The sequence below is a fragment of the Delphinus delphis genome, chromosome 21 (genome assembly GCF_949987515.2).
Source record: "Delphinus delphis chromosome 21, mDelDel1.2, whole genome shotgun sequence".
NCBI lineage: Eukaryota > Metazoa > Chordata > Mammalia > Artiodactyla > Delphinidae > Delphinus > Delphinus delphis.
In genome coordinates this window covers 22,721,164-22,740,151 of record NC_082703.1, presented here as the reverse complement: position 1 = coordinate 22,740,151, position 18,988 = coordinate 22,721,164, and the positions used below count along the sequence as shown (strand labels likewise).

The 18,988-nt window shown below is 43.8% G+C and overlaps 1 long non-coding RNA gene across 4 annotated transcripts in view; it reads right to left on the bottom strand.

Annotated features, from left to right (window-relative positions):
* LOC132417593 (uncharacterized) overlaps nt 1–18,988 on the bottom strand; it is a 25,007-nt gene extending 6,019 nt beyond the window's left edge. The window contains exons 1-4 of one of the 4 annotated variants that reach the window (XR_009517883.1): nt 18,908–18,988; nt 8,618–8,725; nt 7,126–7,197; nt 4,926–5,080 (exon numbers count right to left, since the gene is read on the bottom strand). This is a non-coding gene — a long non-coding RNA (uncharacterized lncRNA). Of the gene's footprint in view, nt 1–4,925; nt 5,081–7,125; nt 7,198–8,617; nt 8,818–18,903 lie in introns of those variants that run through there. The other 3 variants (XR_009517885.1, XR_009517884.1, XR_009517882.1) reach the window with 3 other exon arrangements.

Genomic DNA, 18,988 nt, shown 5'->3' with positions numbered 1-18,988 from the left:
GTTGAGAGGCAGAGTTCCCAAAAAGACGTAGTCACACAGAAAAAGAGCTCCAGAAATTTGTACGGTCCCCTCTAGTGTTTGCTGAGTTCTGGACTAGGCATGTGGAAACCAGAACTCCAAAAGGCTGGACAAAGAATGACTGGGGCATGGTAAACGAAATATTCCCAGAGCTTACACAGACCTTGGAATTGATCAAATTCCCCACAGGCAGAATGGAGATGCCAAGCCATTTATGCCTCTCTGGTAGGGCTGAACAAACGCTGGAGCGGGGCTACTTTCCATATGTCTTAGAAAAATTAAAATCAGGTCTTGAAGGGATAAAGCTGAAATGCGAGTAAAACTATTTGCCTAAACAAATCCAAAAACTCATTAAAAATGAAAAATCAAGCAAACAAGAATTCAGACATTCAGCAACATAAAATACACAATGTCTAAAATCTAATAAAAAATTACTAAACATGCCAAGAAGTAAGAAAACATGACCCATAATCAAGAAAAAAAAAGCAATAGGAATAGATACAAATAAAAGCCAGATATGATGGAAGTAGAAGACAAAGATTTTTTTAAAGATCTTATAATTGTGAACACATATTTAAAGGAAAATATGAACCTAATGAGAAAAAGAAAAGGAAGATATCAAAAAGAAATAAATGAAAATTCTAAGATAAAAAGTACACCATCTGAAAGTTTAACTGGATGAATGCAGAACCAGATCTTGGTTTCTAAATCCATTCTCCAATAAAAGAAACCAGGGCTTCTTGGAGAAATGAGATTCTAGAGCTGGGGCAGAGAATATACAGAAAGCAAGAAAGTTCTCAAAAAAACAAAATGATGGAGGCATTGTCAAAGGAACAAAGGAGCCAAATGAAAGACCTATGCTGAGAGAGTTTGAACAAAAAAAAAAAAAAAGAAAAGAAAAAGTATTGGATTATAACTCAAAGTATAAAATAAATATTGATGAGTCCATACTAATAAAAATCAATGATAATAAATAAATAAATGCAAATATGCATATAGAAAAATTTCAAATAATTTTATGTAGGTCCTACTCCCTCAAGGAGGCAGAGCATAATTCTAATCCCTTAAGTGTGGGATGCGCCTAGTGAATTCCTTCCAAAGAGACCAGTATGGAAATAGAGGCAAAGATAACTTTATAGTGGAGAAACCTGAGAAACTACCTCACCCAAGTGATCAAAGTTAACATCATCAGTGATAAATCATGTTGGTAGCATGAACCCTTAATATGATGTAATGAAAATGACTCAGTGGCCTTTGTATCAAAAATCCATAACTACAATGTGGTAGGCAGAATAATGGCTCCCAAAATGTCCATATTCTAAACCCCAGAATATATTACCTTATGGGAAAAGAGACTTTGCAGATGAGATTAAGGATAGGGACCTTGAGATCCAGAGATTCCCTGGATTATCTGGGTGAACCCAGTCTAATCACATGAGTCCTTAAAAGTGGAGACCTTTTACTGTCCTGTCGCCAGAGACAGAGAGAGATGTGACAATGGTAGCAGGTCAGAGATGGAAGGTCAGAGAGAGTTGCTCGGTTTGTAGAAGGAGGAAGGGACCCCCAGCCAAGGGGTTGTAGATGGCCTCTAGAAGCTAAGACAAGGACACACAATCCCCCAGAACTTCCGGAGAGGAATGCAGCCCTCTGACACTTTGATTTTGACCCAGTGGGACTCACGTCGGACTTCTGACCTACAGAATTGTAAGTAATATATTTGTGTTGTATTGTTTAAGCCACTGAGTTTGTAGTAATTTATTACCACAGCAAAAAAAAAAAACTAATATACTCAGTCTAACCATGAGGAAAACATCAGACCAACCCAAACTGAGGGTCGTTCTGCAAAATACCTCCTCAAAACTCTCAAAGGCATCCAAAACAAAAAAGTATGAGGAACTGTCACAACCTAGCGAAGCCTAAGGAGGCATGATAACTACATGTAATGTGGCATCCTAGAGGTGAAAAAGGACATTAGGTAAAAACTAAGGAAATCTGAATAAAGTATGGACTTTAGTTAATAGTAATATACCAACGTTGGTTCATTAGCTGTAACAAATGTGTCACAGTAATGTAAGATGTTAGCAATAAGGGAAACTGGGTGAGGAGTATACAGGAACTCTGTACTATCTTTGCAGTTTTTCTGTAAATCTAAGACTCTTCTCAAATAAAAGTTTATTTCAAAAAAATTCACTGGATAGGAATAGCAGCAGATTAGGCACAAAAGGCCAGGGAATATGAAGTGATAGCAATACAATCTATCCACAATGAAGCACAGAGATAAAAAAAAAAAAGACTGAAAGAAAATGAAAATAAAGACTGAGTGATCCTTTGGGGCAATGCGAAGCAATCTGACACACATATATTTAACTGAAATCCCAGAAAGAGAAGAGAGGAGTGGGGGGAGGCCAGAAAAACATCTTTGAGGAAATAATGACCAAATATTTTCCAAGTCTGATGAATCCCATAGATGCAAGAAGCTCAACAAACCTTAAGCAAGACAATCAATCAAACAAACAATAAAACACAGGCAAATCATAACCGAATTTCTGAAAACACATGATAAAGAGAAAAATCTTAAGAGCAGCCAGAGAAGAAAAAGGTATTATATAAAAAGGAACAAAAATAAAGATGACAGGGCTTCCCTGGTGGCGCAGTGGTTGAGAGTCCGCCTGCCGATGCAGGGGACATGGGTTCGTGCCCCCGTCCGGGAAGATCCCACGTGCCGCAGAGCGGCTGGGCCCGTGAGCCATGGCCGCTGAGCCTGCGCGTCTGGAGCCTGTGCTCTGCAACGGGAGAGGCCACAACAGTGAGAGGCCCGCATAACGCAAAAAAAATAAAAAATAAATAAAGATGACAGCAGACTTGTCATCAGTTAAGGATCTGGAAATGAGATCATTCTGGACCATCCTGGTGGGCCCTCAATCCAAAGACAAGTGTCCTTATAAAAGAAGAGAAGAAGACACACCCACAGAGGACAAATCCACGTGAGGACAAAGGCGAGACTACAGGGATGCAGCTGCAGAAGCCAAGGAATGCTCGGAACCACGGGAAACTGGAAGAGGCGAGGAAGGATTCTCCCCAGAGCCGTCCTGGGCCAAGAACTACGGTCGTATGTATGCTTTGCTGTTAATACAATATTAATAACTACTGATTAACCACCTCTACCTTTCTAAGTACATAAAATCAAATAGGTCTAAAATCTTTAACCCTACAACTGCCTACTTCATGCCCAGATTCTGGGTTGGTTAGATTTTTATCACACCTCATCTCAACCTCGTGGTCTTATGTGGTCCCATATGGGATCCAGGGTGATTCATCCCCCTTTTCCAAGTTGATAATTTGCCAATATCAGGCAAATTCGTGACTTTGGTGTTTCTTACATTTTTATGCTGATTCAATGTCAGCTAAGATTAAGAGATTGGGAGAACATGGAATGGTGTATAAAGGTTGGTTTTTGTTAATTCTGGCAAAAGGATCAAGTTTGTTTTTTTCTCTCGGTACTTAAGGATAATTTTTAAAAACCTTTTCAATATACTAATTCTTTTTTCCAGTTTTATTGAGAAATAATTGACATACATCATTATATAAATTTAAGGCATACAGCATGATGGTTTGATTTACATATTAATACTTTTAATGAGGACAACTAAATAGATTAAAACTAAATGTATTTTCAGAGCACCAATAAGGCCAGTGATCTCGATAAACCTTAATCAGTAGAAAATTTTAGCTATTCCATGTGGCTCAACAAAAATATGAATACACACACACACACACACACACACACACACACACACACATAACCTATCACAGAGTCATTAACAAAACTTAAGTGTCTGTCCACTCACTTTTCATGATATTATCTGACTTATTTTTAGTAGAATGACTCATTTTTCTGAGAGTGGTGAGAGATTTGGACCAAACCCATATTCCAGCCTTTTTATCACCAAAGAAGGAAGGAAAGTGTAGGGAACGTACATTTACTGAGAACATGCTATGCAGCAGGTGCTCCGCTTAAACACCTATCCCCCCGGTAGGCCACTCCCTGTGAGGTTGGGGATCTAGTTCCCATTCCAGGATTTTGTCATCTCTTCCTGGTCTGATGGGGAAGGCTCCTAAAAATTACTGGTATCTCTGCTTCTACTTTTGTCTCCTGGCGGTCCACTCTAGACTCAGATGCACCAGAGTGTTATTAAAATATACCACGTCACACTCCTGCCTAAAGCCCCTCAGGCATTCCCCACGGCAATTAGAATAAAATCCTCTCTGCTTCCATGGCCTACAAAACCCCTGCATGGGGTCTGGCCTGCGCCCACCTCGTTCTCTCTCACTCTGTCTGGGATTAATCTTTCTCCCACTCGCTCCCCATGCTTTAGCCCTGGGGTCAGCAAATGACAGCACACGGGCAAAACCCAGCCGACTGCCTGTTTTTGTACAGCTCCTGAGCTGAGAATGGTTTTTACATTTTTAAACGGTTGGGAAAAAAATCAAAAGAAGAACACTCTATCGTGACATGTGAAAATGATAGGCAATTCAATTAACAGTGTCCACAAATACGGTTTTATTGGAACAGAGCCATGCTCATCCGTGTATGTATTGTCCAGGGCAGCTTCTGTGCTACAACAGCAGGGTAACTGCAACCAAGACCGACTGGCCTAAAAGCTTAAAATATTTACTAGTTGGCCCTTTGCAAGAAAAGTTTGCTGAACCCCGCTTTCGTCACACTGGTCTCCTTCCCGTTTCTAAAACTCACCCTGTTCATTCTCTCCTCAGGGCTTTCTAGTTCCTGTTCTCTCTTCCTAGAATGTTCTTCTCCAGCTCTTTGCATGGCTCTTTGTTCCATGAGGTCTCACTTAACATGGGCAAAACCAGCAGAAGGTCATACAGTATCAGACTGCATCTCTTACCTACAAGAGGATCCCTGGCTAGAGAGGTTGGATTGAAGGTTCCTTCTTTCCTTTCTGGCAGCAGCGAGGAAAGGAGAAGCTTTCTGGAGGCCAGGCTCCGAAGTGCACTGACCTGGTGATCCCTCCTGCAGTCGGTGTGAATGGATGCTCCTAACCTGCAAAGTAGAGCCTACGGAGCTGCAGGAAGGGAGGGTGAGCTCCATCTCCCAGGCTCCAGGGAACAGAGGAGCCTTCAGAGACCCTCCCCGGCCCTGTCAGACGATAGCCAGCGAAGCGGTGGGCACTGCCCAGAACTCTTGGCGTACTGTGTGAACAAGGGAAGGAGGGTGAGGTGTTCTTTCATCACAGCGCCCTGGTCCACAGGAGAAGTCAGTCGCCCTGTGGATAAAAAGGAACCTAGGGGCAGGACAGGAATAAAGACGCAGACGTACAGAATGGACTTGAGGGCACGGGGAGGGGGAGGGGTCAGCTGGGACAAAGTGAGGGAGTGGCATGGACATATATACACTACCAAATGTAAAACAGATAGCTGGTGGGAAGCAGCCGCAGGGAGATCAGCTTGGTGCTTTGTGACCACCTAGAGGGGTGGGATAGGGAGGGAGGGAGGGAGGGAGACGTAAGAGGGAGGAGATATGGGGATATATGTTCATAAAAAAAGAGAAAAAAGGACCTGAATTTAGTGTGAGGTGGAGTCAAAGTGCACAGGTCTTAGACCAGAAGGCCTTCTCTCTCCACATCAGCTGCAGGATCACGGACAGTCACTCTCCCTCTTCTGTGAAATACCAACTTGTCTAAGCCTCTGAGAGATTCTTAAGGGGCCAGTGAGAAAACATTTGTAAAACTGCCTTGTAAATTATGACTTAAAGGAACATAAAGTCTCTCACTCATCCTCTCTGAATACGGTGAAACGAGAACACAAAATTCTACCAAATACACACCGCTGTGACAGCCCCACAATTAAGCCTATTTGGTTAAATTGGTATGTTCTTAAGTGTATTATTTTGTTCTTAAAAAGAAAAGACATGTGTAAGATTTTAAGGGGTGTTGGCTTAAAATGCAACTACATTCTGTGAGATGGAGGGTGGGCGTTGCTGGACGCAGCGATGAGAAAGGGAGATTCTGAAAAAGAAAAGGTGCAGACGTAACAGATCGCGGCCAGCCAGGGAGAGAAATGCACCAATACCTCCCCTCACATTTATGTGGCGGTTTTAATTTGGAAACAGTATATTTCCCAAAGCAACTCAGCGACCCGGGCTCGGGGACGAATGGTTTTCATGGAACTGAGTGTACCGAATTCCGAGGGGAGCATTCTGACAGAGGCTATGGCCGGGGGAGGAGAGGCACTCACTCGGAATTGGGATTTAGAGGGAAATGCAGTAATTCCACAGACAGTGAGGACAATGCTGTGCTAAGGGCTGTTTTAACATAAACCAGTATGTCTGTGAAGGCTCGTGTGAGGGCCCAGGCCCTGGAGTCGGGAGCCAGGGGCCCAAGCTGATGCTCTGACGCGCTCTAGCCATGAGAAGCTGCTCTCTGGGAGCCCATTTTCTCCGTAAAATTGGGACAACGTGCTCTCTTGTGAGGAGTAGAGATGCAGCATGTAAAGCAACTTGCACCGTGCCTTGCTCAAACAAAAGCTGTTATTACTGTGCTAACCTGCCGGGTCAGTCACTGTTGAGACACACACTTCGTTAAAATCATATCATCTTCACTAGGCTGCGAAGATACCAGTTTGAAAGCTTAGCTGACATTAGAAGCTGACAAATTCTACCTGCAATGCCTGGAGATGATTCACAAGGAGAGCACGACAAGAACAGAAAGAACCACCTGCTTCCGCAGGTGCCAAGGTAGCGGGGAGGGTCCTCCCCTGGCTGAGGTGTGGGGTGAGTCTGGGGTCTGACTCAGATAATTCCTGCAAGGCCAGAGCCACAGGAATTGCTCAGAATGGGACACAGGGCCCAGGGAAAGAACTCTAGCTGAAATGAGCATTAGGCTGGAAAGGTAAGATTAGGAAGCAGAAAGTAGGCCACGGACCAGGAGAGGCCCGAGCAAGTGGTATATACAGCTAGATGGCTGACTGGGCCCTCTGGAGCTGGGCTGTGGCCAGAGGCTCTTTCTTCCACCGCCACTGCACAGCTAGCTGCCCGTGCAAGCCAGTAACCTTTGTCACCCATCCCCACCCATTGAGACCTGGCCTCACCTTCCTGGATGGATCCTTGCCCAGCTGCCTGTCACACCCCAGTGGTGTCCACAGCTCTGTTCCTTTCCTCACCTGCAAAGAACAAGAAAACAAAGAAGTGAGCAGAGGCTGGGCCAGGTGAAAGGCCAGCAGCTATAGGTGAGCAAGGAGACTCCAGGTCCCTAGCAGTCTGGAAGATCCCCTTGGTACAGTCGGAAGAGGCAATTCCATGTGGCAAAGGCCAACCCTTTTGCCCCCTTACAAAGCGATCTCTCAGCGTAGATCTACAGAAACTCACCAAGCATCTTCAAAGTTTGAGGCTTGGAGGGGCCGAAAGAGCAGCACAGGTTCTGATGAGAGTTGGACCTGCGTTCTAGTTTGTACTTGCTTTCCTCCGCCTCACGTGCATTTCCCTATCTGACTGCCACCACCAGCTGGCAGGTAGGATCACCGTGCAATTGTTCAACCTTACTGGCCAATGTATAAGAGACAAAAGATGGTTTAGGACTATCGACAAATGTATAAAATGGTGGGGTGTGTTAAAGATGAATACTAGATATTTTTCAAGACTTTGTATAATCTTTCATATACAAATAGACTTTGTGGATTTCCAAGAAGAAAACAGAGCATGTAGTATTGCTCAAACGTTACTGTACTACAGAAAATGTTATGGGCTGAATTGTATCCCCCACTCCAAATTCATATGTTGAAGTCCTAAACCTCAGTACCTCAGAATGTGACTGTATTTGGAGATGGGACCTTCAAAGAAGGAATTAAAGTAGAGTCATCAGAGTGGGCCCTAATCCAATGACTAGTGTCCTTATAAGAAGAGACTAGGACACAGAGACACCAACAGGTGCACCCACAGAGAGATGGCCATCTGAACACAAAGCAAGAAGGCACCGTCTGCAAGCCAAGGAGAGAGGCCTCGGAAGAAAGCAACCTGCTAACACCTGGATCTCAGACTCGGAACTGTGAGAATATACACTTCTGTTGTTTCAGCCACCCAGTCTGTGGCACTTTGCTGTGGCTGCCCCAGCAGACTAATGCAGAAAACCCATCAGCATCTTAATGATCAGTTTGCTATATGCTGGAACAGCATTAACCATCACTTTAATAGCTTTATTAAAATTTATTCTGGACGTTTATTCATTTTTATTTGCTAGTTTCGTAGTATCCCTGTTTTATAAATACTAACTTTCCTACCTTTACGTGTGTTGTTTGCACGTGATTCACACACATCCTCAAGTGGCCAATCTCCGCCATTACAGAGAGACAAACGCTTCCTGTGCATTCTCGGGCTATACCCCTAACCCCTGGCCAGCAGCTTGGAGACTGTGGTGGTTTTGTACGATGTCAGTGTAGCTAAGCTGGAACTATGGATCCCAGAAAACCTGAGCAACATTTGGAAGGCAGAAGTGAGACGGGAGCAGTGTTTGCAGGAAGTCAGAAGGTCCACGTGGGGTCAGGTGCCGCGGCAGCTCCCAGCACAGCGGTGCCTCCGCTGGCTCACCTGGCGATGGAGGGCAGCAGCTCCAAATCCTGGTTAGGTTTGCGTGTAACTCCACAGTGAAGCGCACCAGCTCTTCTGCAGGTCGCCTTCATCACCGAACTTGGAGGACTGGAGGCGTGAGAGACCGAGGTGGGACACACGGGTTCCCATTCATCCATCCACACAGGTTCCAGTTTGTCCCTGCCATCTTCACTTCTCCACTTAGCATCCTTCCCCCACCTCCCCCCCCCCCCGCCTACCCCATGAAGCTTGTCCATCCCGCTGACTCAGGCCCAGGTCTTGACTCAGCATGGACAGATTGCACAGACTGCATAACCAGCTCCCATAATCATGTGTGTTCTAATCCCCACAATATATTCCTTACTTTGCTTAAAGTGGTTTTGCAACTCTGATCAAACTTTAACTGATGCAGAATTTGGAACCAGAGTGAGTGACGCTGTAATAAAAACCTGAAACACGTGCACTGGCTTTGGGACTGGCCTTGAACGTCTGTCGGTGGAGGCTCAAATAAACATGAGGAAAATATTCTTGGAATCTGGAAGGAAGGAGACATTTTTATACAGCGGTGGGAAGTTTAGCAACATTGACATCCATGGTAACTTGGAAAATAGAAACTGTACCGATGAACCATGTGATCTAGCCACAAAATTGTCCAGGCACAGTGTTGACAGTGCCACCTGGCCTCTTCCAACTCCTACATTAAAATGAGAGGGTATAAAGATAAGCTAAAGAACAAACACTTCAATATAAAGGTGACAGGTCTTGCTGAGTTTGAAGATAAAATTGTTTCTCATTCTCAGATGACATGCAAATCTAAAATTAAGAAATGGCTTCTGGATCTGGTTCCAGTCAAGATGGAGTAAGCAGACTCCACGGTCTCTCTTCCACTGATTCCATCTATAAACCCTAGACAGAACACATAAAGCAACTAATGAAGACTGAAAGGAAATAATAGTAGGTAGATTGGGGAGGGAAATCAAAACTCCAAGAAGGTCCAGTAAGATGGTGAGTGTCCTGGGTCTTTTTCCTTCCACATTTCTTGGCATAGATGCAGGACAACCTGGAACTCAGAACTGCTTAAGTTGCACACACAGGAAAAAGTGCAAGAGAAACTCACTCTTTCTGATCAAGGGAAAGGACAGAGAGAGTCACAGTCCTTGAGGGTCTTGGGGAGGGGAAGGGGTGTGAGTCACTGTGGCTGAGGGCAGCCTGTGGCAGACTGGATCACCCGAAGACGGCCACCACAGTATCTCCCTTCCCACATGCTCCTTTGACAATGTGATTTTGTCATCTCCCATCGAGAGGTGGAGTCTGCGTCTCTTCCCCTTGAACCTGGGTGGACCTTTGTGACTATCTCAACCAACAGAGTAGAACAGAAGTGATACTTTGTGACTTCTAAGAGTAGATCATAAAAGGCAGTGCAGTTTCCTCCTGGATTTCTCTTTGAATACTTGCTTTTAGAGCCCAGCTGCCATGCCGTCCAGAAGCCCAGATACACGAAGAAGTCACATGTAGTTCTGACTGACGGCTGCAGCTGAAGTCCTAGCTGACAGCCAGCGTTAACCCCAGATTCCAGCACCAGCCCCCACCTGACTGCATCCACATGAGAGACCCCAACTGAGAACCGCCTGCCAAAACCCAGTCAACCCCACAATTTTGAGAGGTAATAGCACTGACTGATTTTTGTTGTTTGATGCCACTGAAGTTGGGGCGGTTTGTTACACAGCAACAGGGAACTAGAACAGGGATCATAAAAATAGCTGTTTTGGTGTCTTGCTCATGAGCTCTCAGACTTTCTCCAGATCTACCATCCTACCTCCCACCTACATCTCAGTCGCTAAAGTTTCCCCACCCTGTTGTTCTCATAGTGTGGTTTGCCCTTCTCATCTTGGTCTTTAGGAAAACCACTGACTAGTCAATCCCTCACTGACTAGGGATCCCCATACCCCAGACGCCGACACTAGGAATATCTCCAAGATCCACCCCCAGTAACCTCAGCCATCAGATGTGGAACCAGCAAAGTAGGAAGTTCCTCACCTGTCACGAGGTGGGAACGATAAGCCTCGATAGATCAGAAGCTCAGCAACCCCTTGTGAATGTGGGGAAGAGTAATGAGTGTAATTATTATAATCGAAGTATCACATTATGGAAATCTAAAGAAATGTTTTAGAGAAATACAGAATAAATAATGACGGAAGAGAGAAAAGGAAGAAAAGATAAAAGAGGAAATTAAAAGAAAATGGGCAAAAAAAAAAAGAAAAAAATAGATACAGGGTCAGAGAAGTACCGAGGGAAGAGATAAAGATGATTAGGTGAGAAACAAAAACTGAGGAGAAAGCAGGTCAAGTAGAGGCCCTAACACGTGAGAGCTATGCCAAAAATACCTGCTGAAGGGGCGGTGCAAAACATGTACTAGCACTCACTGTATGTAATCTATACTTCATTTAAAAAGTAAACAAGGGACTTCCCTGGCGGTCCAGTGGTTAAGACTCCACGCTTCCAGTGCAGGGGGCACGGGTTCAATCCCTAGTTGGGTAACTAAAATACCACATGCCTCGTGGCCAAAAAATAAAATAAACAGCAAGAAAAAATTGTACTAACTAGACTGATGCATACTGATCTTACATCTCTGCTGTTAGAACGGTAGCATTCAAGTGAGTTGCTATCTATTAACATTGCAAAATTATGACATTTGGAGATGGGACCTGAAATTTGAGTGTATTATTAGAAAAGACGTTATAAGGATGACTCTGCTTTTTATGGTACATACAGAAAGACTGAGAGGATGTATTGAATGCTGGAATTTCGCTTCCTGACCAGCTGTTAGGATGTTAATCATTAAGGAACAAAGCGTACTATACCATTAAATAAAGCATGCTGAAAGAAGACAATAGTCATGATAAATGTAGAAATAAGCAAGAACAAAATAAGCAACAGTGTAGAAGCCAACAGTCCTCCCTTTACAGAGAGACACCAAACCAAAGAAGCATATTCTCTCCTTCATGCAGCCTTTGTACAATAAACCATCACTGTATGTGGAGCACAAAGGGAGGTTGTGACCTGCATCTCCAGTTTTGGGTGAGGAGAAATTATCCTACCAATAAGAGACAGATGCCAAGAAGAGAAGACGACTTAATCTAGTTTTACTCCTGGTAGCACCCTGGTTTGAGAGGGCCCGTGACACAGCATTCCAGACAGTGTATTTGGGCACGTGGGTTACAGGCGGGGCCAAAACATTGAGTCCCTCATCCCTTGGGGTGGCCACGTGCAGCTCCACATATTTACACACATACAATTTTCTATCATCATCACTCTATATGTGTCCAGTGGGATGAAGAAGGTTGGGAGACTGCGTTGCGGTTGAAATCGTTCTTGATTTATGAGGACTTCACATAGGTAACAAAATTCTGTGCATAATCTACCCTGATTCCAACCAGTTAAGGAGAAGTAAAATCCCCTTCAGACTATCTCACTATTCCCTTGGGACTCTCCCTGCCCTCACTAACCCACACTCCGCTCCCAAATTTACAAAGCGAGAAGTAAAGTTGGAGGAGGGTAACTGGGTAAATGTTCAGTTGTCACTGATCAGCTTAGTGACCTTGGGCAAATTACCAAGATCATATAGTGAAATCCCTTCAACGTGTAGATGAGGAAACCTAGACCTAGGTTAAATACTTAGAAATATCAAAGATGTGCCTAGTGGTAGCACCAAGGCAAGAACCCCTATTTTCTCCAGTCCCAGTATGCGGCTGCAGCTGCCCTTGAACCAGACTACTGCCCTACATGCCTCAAGCAAATTAGTCATTTAAATAAAAGAAAAAAGCACCACGTGCACTGTCACTATGGGAGATCAGCAGAGCTGTGATCCAAGGATGCTGGCTTCCACCAGAATGGGACGGTCAAAACGGGCAAAGAGCCTTGGTATGCCCATCACACTTAAAGATCAGGGTTCTGCTTTGCTGATGCAGAAACCCCAGAACTGGTCGCATCATGGGAGGACAGACTCACACCAGCTATACCCAAAGACCTGAAATCTAAAGCAGAATGCTAGTTTACTACTGTACGCTAGTTTACTACTGTACGCTAAGGGGGAATAGGTCTTTCCAGACTGTTTACGCCAATCTCAGCAGCCCCTTCTCATTTTCCAGGTCCCTTAGAGGCTGCTTGACGAGCATGAAATCAGAGCACAGGGATGCCCAGGCCCCGGAACACCTGATGAAGCATCCCGTGCCACAATAGTGGATTTCAGTGACTGCCAGTTACTTCCTTCTCCCACCCCCTCACCTTCCCCCCACCCTTACTGCCGAATTCCGGCTTGAGAGGGTGGTGTTCAGCCACCCACCTCCTATTGACAGTCATTCTTTCCTAGATAAAGCAAACACAATTGATTCGTATTCCTCCAGGTTAATAACACCTATTATGTTCAGCCTCAGATAAGTTCGTACAGATGTCCTGATATACAGCATGGATTAGCTTAGGGCATTTCTATCTCCTTAGGCAATAATTTACTGACTACATTCATTATCTTTTGATACTTCCTCATTGAGGTTAACGTTATCTCAAAGTTGTGTCTTATTGTTACTCCATGTACTAACTACAATATCTGCTACAAGCAATGCCTAGCAACTAGCTAGGGTGTCAACCAAAGAATTCTCGTAGCACATATTATAGCTGTTCATTTCATATTTTCACCCTATGGCACATGGGGCTGATTCTGCTGCATTGAACCACACTTTTCCATAACTTCTCTAGTTATTCTCACCCCCTTTTCCATATCTTTTTTTGTTTTTCTTTTTTAATCTTCCAGCTACCTTTCGTCTCCATACTTATACCAAGGCACACACACACGTATCGGCTGTACTGACAAACAGCCTCGGTTCCTTCTGGAAGGCAGCAAAGATTAAATCCTTACTTTCGGTGCAGAGTGCCACTGCCAATTCTCAGCCCTGAGACCTTGGAGCCTCAGTTTCCTCACCTGCAAAATGATGACAGTCACTTCTGTCACCTGTTTTCTTCACAAGGTTGCTGAGAAATTCAAATAAGATAATGCAGGTAAGAACACTGTGAAAGGCTCAGCAAGCCACACAAAGGTAAGGAAAACATGCAGATAATTTGCAATAAAAATAATTAGGCAGGGGGCTTCCCTGGTAGCGCTAGTGGTTGAGAGTATGCCTGCCGATGCAGGGGACGCGGGTTCGTGCCCTGGTCCGGGAGGATCCCACATGCCGCGGAGCGGCTAGGCCCGTGAGCCATGGCCGCTGAGCCTGCGCATCTGGAGCCTGTGCCCCGCAACGGGAGAGGCCACAACAGTGAGAGGCCCGCGTACCGCAAAAAAAAAAAAAAGAATAATAATTAGGCATTCATGTTCATTCATTTAAATGTGGCTTTGCTCCTTTTTTGCATCAATTAAATCAAGAGAAATGTCAGGTATGATTTTTAGGGACCAAGATTATGTTTTTGCTGGGCAAGAGGAATATGCCTTCGAGTGCCTTGGGGATAGAGTTAATTTGGTTTTTCTACGCTTTAGAATTAAAGCCCTATCCGGAATTCTCATGCCTTTTTATCCTTCTAAGCATTTTGATGCTAATGTAGGAAAGTTCAGAAGCGATGACTATTCTAAATATATATTACTTTATTTAATGAGTATCTTCATTAATACTTATGGTTCATCACATGACTACCTTTTTCAAAAGCAAGAGTAGGTGGATGGCAAGCCAACCCTTGTGCCTGCACACACAAAAAGTCTGGAGACCCAAATAAGTAAATTTAATTAGAGATTGCACATGGCATGATTGTGGGATGCAGGCAAATTTACCCTGCCCTACAGCAGGAGGGCTTTGTCCTGGTGTGTAACATTTCAAAGGCCCTTGTTCATGGGAACCATTTCTCCCTTCTGCATAGATGAGTTTGCAGCTGCTGTCAGGTGTAGAGATTTCATTTTAAATACTGAATGTTCTCCAGCTCCTGTAATAACCTGCAGCTGTTTGACCACTCCGTGCAAGAGGCTGAATGTTGTGCATTGTCTCTGGAGCTGCTTCAGACCAAAGCAAAATATTTTCCACTTCCAAGAATCAGTGAAGGGCCACCTATCAGTGGAATTTAAAATATTTCTCCAATTAAGCTCCAGACCTACAGAGTCAGTTTTGAATGTGAGAAGAAAGGGACAGCAAGTCAGCAGAGTTGCTCTAAAAAGAACTGTTCTTGAGATGACAGAGTTGTCTGTTTGGAGCAGCCTTCGGCCCTCTTTCTGAATAAGGAAACACCTGCGTGCAGCAGGGGTGCAAAGCCCTCATTCCCTCCAGGCAAAATGAGAGAGAAAAGTCTGTGGATTTTCCAGTGCTGTTATCTAACGGTCAAGAAGTGAGTGCCTAACTAACAAGCAGCGCATATAGTGTACAGACAATACATGTTAGTTGAATGAATTAAGTAGTGAACACCATAATTTTAATAATATTTTAACATTGCAAAACTCCATCAGTCTGAGTTCGAGTTTTTTCCTTAAAATTCTCAAAATACATGCTTGTGAGGTTGTAGCACCGCTCCAAGAGGGGCACCCACAGATGGGTGAAGGGAGAAGGTACATATCCGCCTAGCAAGCCAGATCAGTGGACCCGAACCTGGCTTGGCACTTAACGGGATCAGAGAGATCCTGGCAGATTTCACTTATATCCCATGTCCTTTTCTATCTGGGCATTTCAGGAGCAGACATTAGACGCTGGTTTATTGCTCGGCTATTACTTTTTCTTCTTTTTAGATTGTTCAGGATTGACCACACTAGACTTGGTCATATTCCAAATACTTGCACCAAGTATCTGTAACAATAAGTGCAAACCTAATGGTATTTAGTTGTGTTCTGGAGGAATTTTGGGTAATGATTATAGATTCTAGAATTAGGAAAAGAAATAATGGGTGTGATTATCATTTCCTTCTGTTATCTATTCAACCCCTCTGTCTTGCTTTTCTTTCCGTCATAAAAATAGAATAGAAACAAAATGTCAAGGTTTTGTTTTTGCCACTGGATTGTCATATGTATTCATTTAATTTTTCTCCACAGAAACAAGATGTCCTTGACTGAGGGGACATTTAGGGCCTAGAATACAAGGTTACACAATAGGGTTTGGTGCACAGAGTTGCTGAAGCTGACCCCTTCTCTGTCCTTGTCCCAAACCTGAGGACCTTACTCAGAAGAGACTCTGGGATTTGTCATATTGTAATGTCCACAGGAAACAAGCTGTGGGTCTGAGAAAGCCAACCATGCTGGGGTTTCTCATGTGAATGCTGGATAGTATTCATCTGTGTTTCCTTATAGGGACACAGTGGTACTGAAGCCTGCAGAGTTGGACCCCAGGATCCCAAGAGCAAATGTCTTTTAACTCAGAGCTGTGACTCAGGGGCCTCAGTAGAGGGTCTTCATCTTAACTGTGTTTGCCCAAGAACTGAAGGGCCCTTTACAATAGAGTCCTTCAACCACGAAGGGAATGACAGTTTGGGATCCTTGTAAGATACACTAAGAGGATACAGGAAAGAGGGAGGGCAATGGAGAGGGCAATTCCTTCATTTACGCCCCTGCATTGTACCTAACCTCACAGCCTCACCAAAGTCACGGGCCACAGCTTCCGGCAGCAAAGCTGCGGGATCCAGGAGTCTCCGGGGACAACTCCTGATGAATGGTTATTCTGAATTGTTGATCCAACCTGGAGCAACTTGCCTTTCCTTCCCTCTACACCTCTGACGTCTCTGAGCTTCTTTCCAATGAGATCACTAGTTTGAGGGCAGTGCAAATGAAACCTAACCACACTGCCGTGCCTCTTTTTATTACAAACTTTTTCCTCCCAACAATTTTTAGGGTGCGGTGCGTAAATGTACACGCGAACTTTTTTTTGTCGGAACTGAGAAAGACGATGAAGCATTAGGGATGGCCTAGGTTTGGATATGCAATAGCAGCAGATCCTTCCACTTAACCCCATGCAAAAAAAAAAAAAAAAAAAGAGAGAGAGATTCTGTGTATTCCAGCCTCTGTCACCCTGGCAGCACCTCCTTCAGGTCACTCCTGTGAGCTCGGACTTAGGACCAGTTTTCAAAGACCGTCCCTGCGCGGAACCGAGAGGCTAAGGTACAGTTTTCAAATGTGGAGTTTCCTCTTCAGGACCTCCCGACTCATTTGTGTCCCAGCCCATTTGGGGGAGGACGGAGAGAGTCACTTGCTAAAAGGCTGAGTGCCCACAGCTGGCCGCGCTGAGCTGTTTCTGAAGCTCAGAGCAGCTATGACTCATCCCTCCCACAGTCCGTTAACTTCTCACTCCTCTTACGAGACCAGCTACCCTTCTCACTCTGACTCCTACAAACCCACCTATTTTCAAATTTGCTCAATAACCGTGACATTCAAACCCAACCTGCTCCTTGCACAGGATGCTGAGAAAAGACACAGGGGAAGTCGAGGGTCTGCAGTAAATACTAATGACCATAAGGTGAGGACTATTTTCTTGGACTCTGGGTGGTAAGAAATAGATGCTAGGAAGAGACTCCAGCACGTTTTAGGACATGTGCCCTCTTGCCCAATCAAGTTAAAGGAATTCAGTCATCCTAAATGGTGATTTTCAGGAAGTCACACCAGATTTTAATTGAATTCACAGGCTCCTGCATGATTACGAACATAATACTTTGGGTACCCAAACAGGATTGAGCTGGTAACAATAGAGGTAAAATGATTTTCTGCCTTAAAGTAGTAATGCTCAAAGTTATTCTCTCTGTGACACTTTCAGGCCCTGTTGCCAAAGTCACAAAAGTTAAAAAAAAAAACAAAACAACTTTTTTTTCCAGAGAAGGTTCAGGTCTTTCCTCCATGGCTCCAGGTGCCAAGGCGATTAAAAAATGCAACAGGGGCTTCCCTGGTGGCACAGTGGTTGAGAATCTGCCTGCCAATGCAGGGGACGCGGGTTCGAGCCCTGGTCTGGGAAGATCCCACATGCCGCGGAGCAACTGGGCCTGTGAGCCACAACTACTGAGCCTGCGCTTCTGGAGCCTGTGCTCCACAACATGAGAGGCCGCAATAGTGAGATGCCTGCTCACCGCAGTGAAGAGTGGCCCCCGCTTGCCACAACTAGAGAAAGCCCTCGCACAGAAACGAAGACCCAACACAGCCAAAAATAAATAAATAAATAAAAAGTATCAGGATGAACTTATTAAAAACAAACCAACAAACAAAAAACCACACTCTAAATGAAAAACATCTCTCTGTATTGCTATGGAGTGGTTTCCAGAATACAGTGTAAATAAAGCAAGGTGGAGCTATATTTATATATGTTTTTAAATAGAAGGATAAACCACAAATAAATTTGAAAAAATAATTCCCTAGATTGAGGGAACCAGTTAGAGGTGAAGGGTAGAAACTAGATTTCTCTGAAAAAAACTCTGTTTTGTAGATTTTACTTTGGAAGCATGATTATAAAACAAAATAGAATAAAAGAGAAAAAGACAAAACTCTTAGAATAAAAACAATAGGCTCACAAAATCATACAGATGAGCAAACTTTCTAAGCAAATACAGTGCTTTGTATTTGCTTAGGAAAATAAACAAGTGTTTGTTCATTTGGACCTTCTTAAAAGAAGTACTGTGGCTTAAGCTGGCAAACTAGTTTTTCTCTGGGATCCATAGACTAGAGATGGGAATATAAACCCTAAATCTTAAAGAGAACATTCTGTAATGAGAAATGCCTATTTGCTCATTCTTTTCCTATGTAAAATTTTTAAATTTCCATTTTTCATAAAGAAAGTAAATCTAACTGAATCATTGCTCTGCTGAAAACCCTTCAAGGACTCCCCACTGCTTACCTGAACAAGCATGGTACACATTCCCTCAGGGGTATCTGAGATGATTTTCAGTGATGCAAGGATAAATATTTTCTAAGTTTTTAATTGTAATGCATTTATTGTAAAGTGTATTAGAAAAATAAAACTGGTATAACAAAACTGTGATTTCGGGGATATTACTGCTTAGGCCAAGGTTAAGTAAAAATGAACTGATTTTAGTATTAAATAATATTATAGAGACAACACGGATACGGCAAAAATTTAAAGAGAGTGGGGAAAAAGCTGTTTTGGAAACAATGGCTGACAAGATGGAGTTCAAGTTTTTCCACATGGCACACACGGTGCTTACCTCTCCAACCTCATTTCTTGCCACCTCTTGCTTAGCATTTTATGCTTCAGCAACAAACACCAAATACCACTGGTTTTCCACTCTCCCATCGGTGTCTTGGGTTCCTAAGCCCACCTTTTTCTACTCACCTACCTTCTGAACTCCAAATTATCCTTTAAAACAGCTTTCAGGCAGACCATACACCTGTACTTCTGCTCTAACTGCACTTGCCCA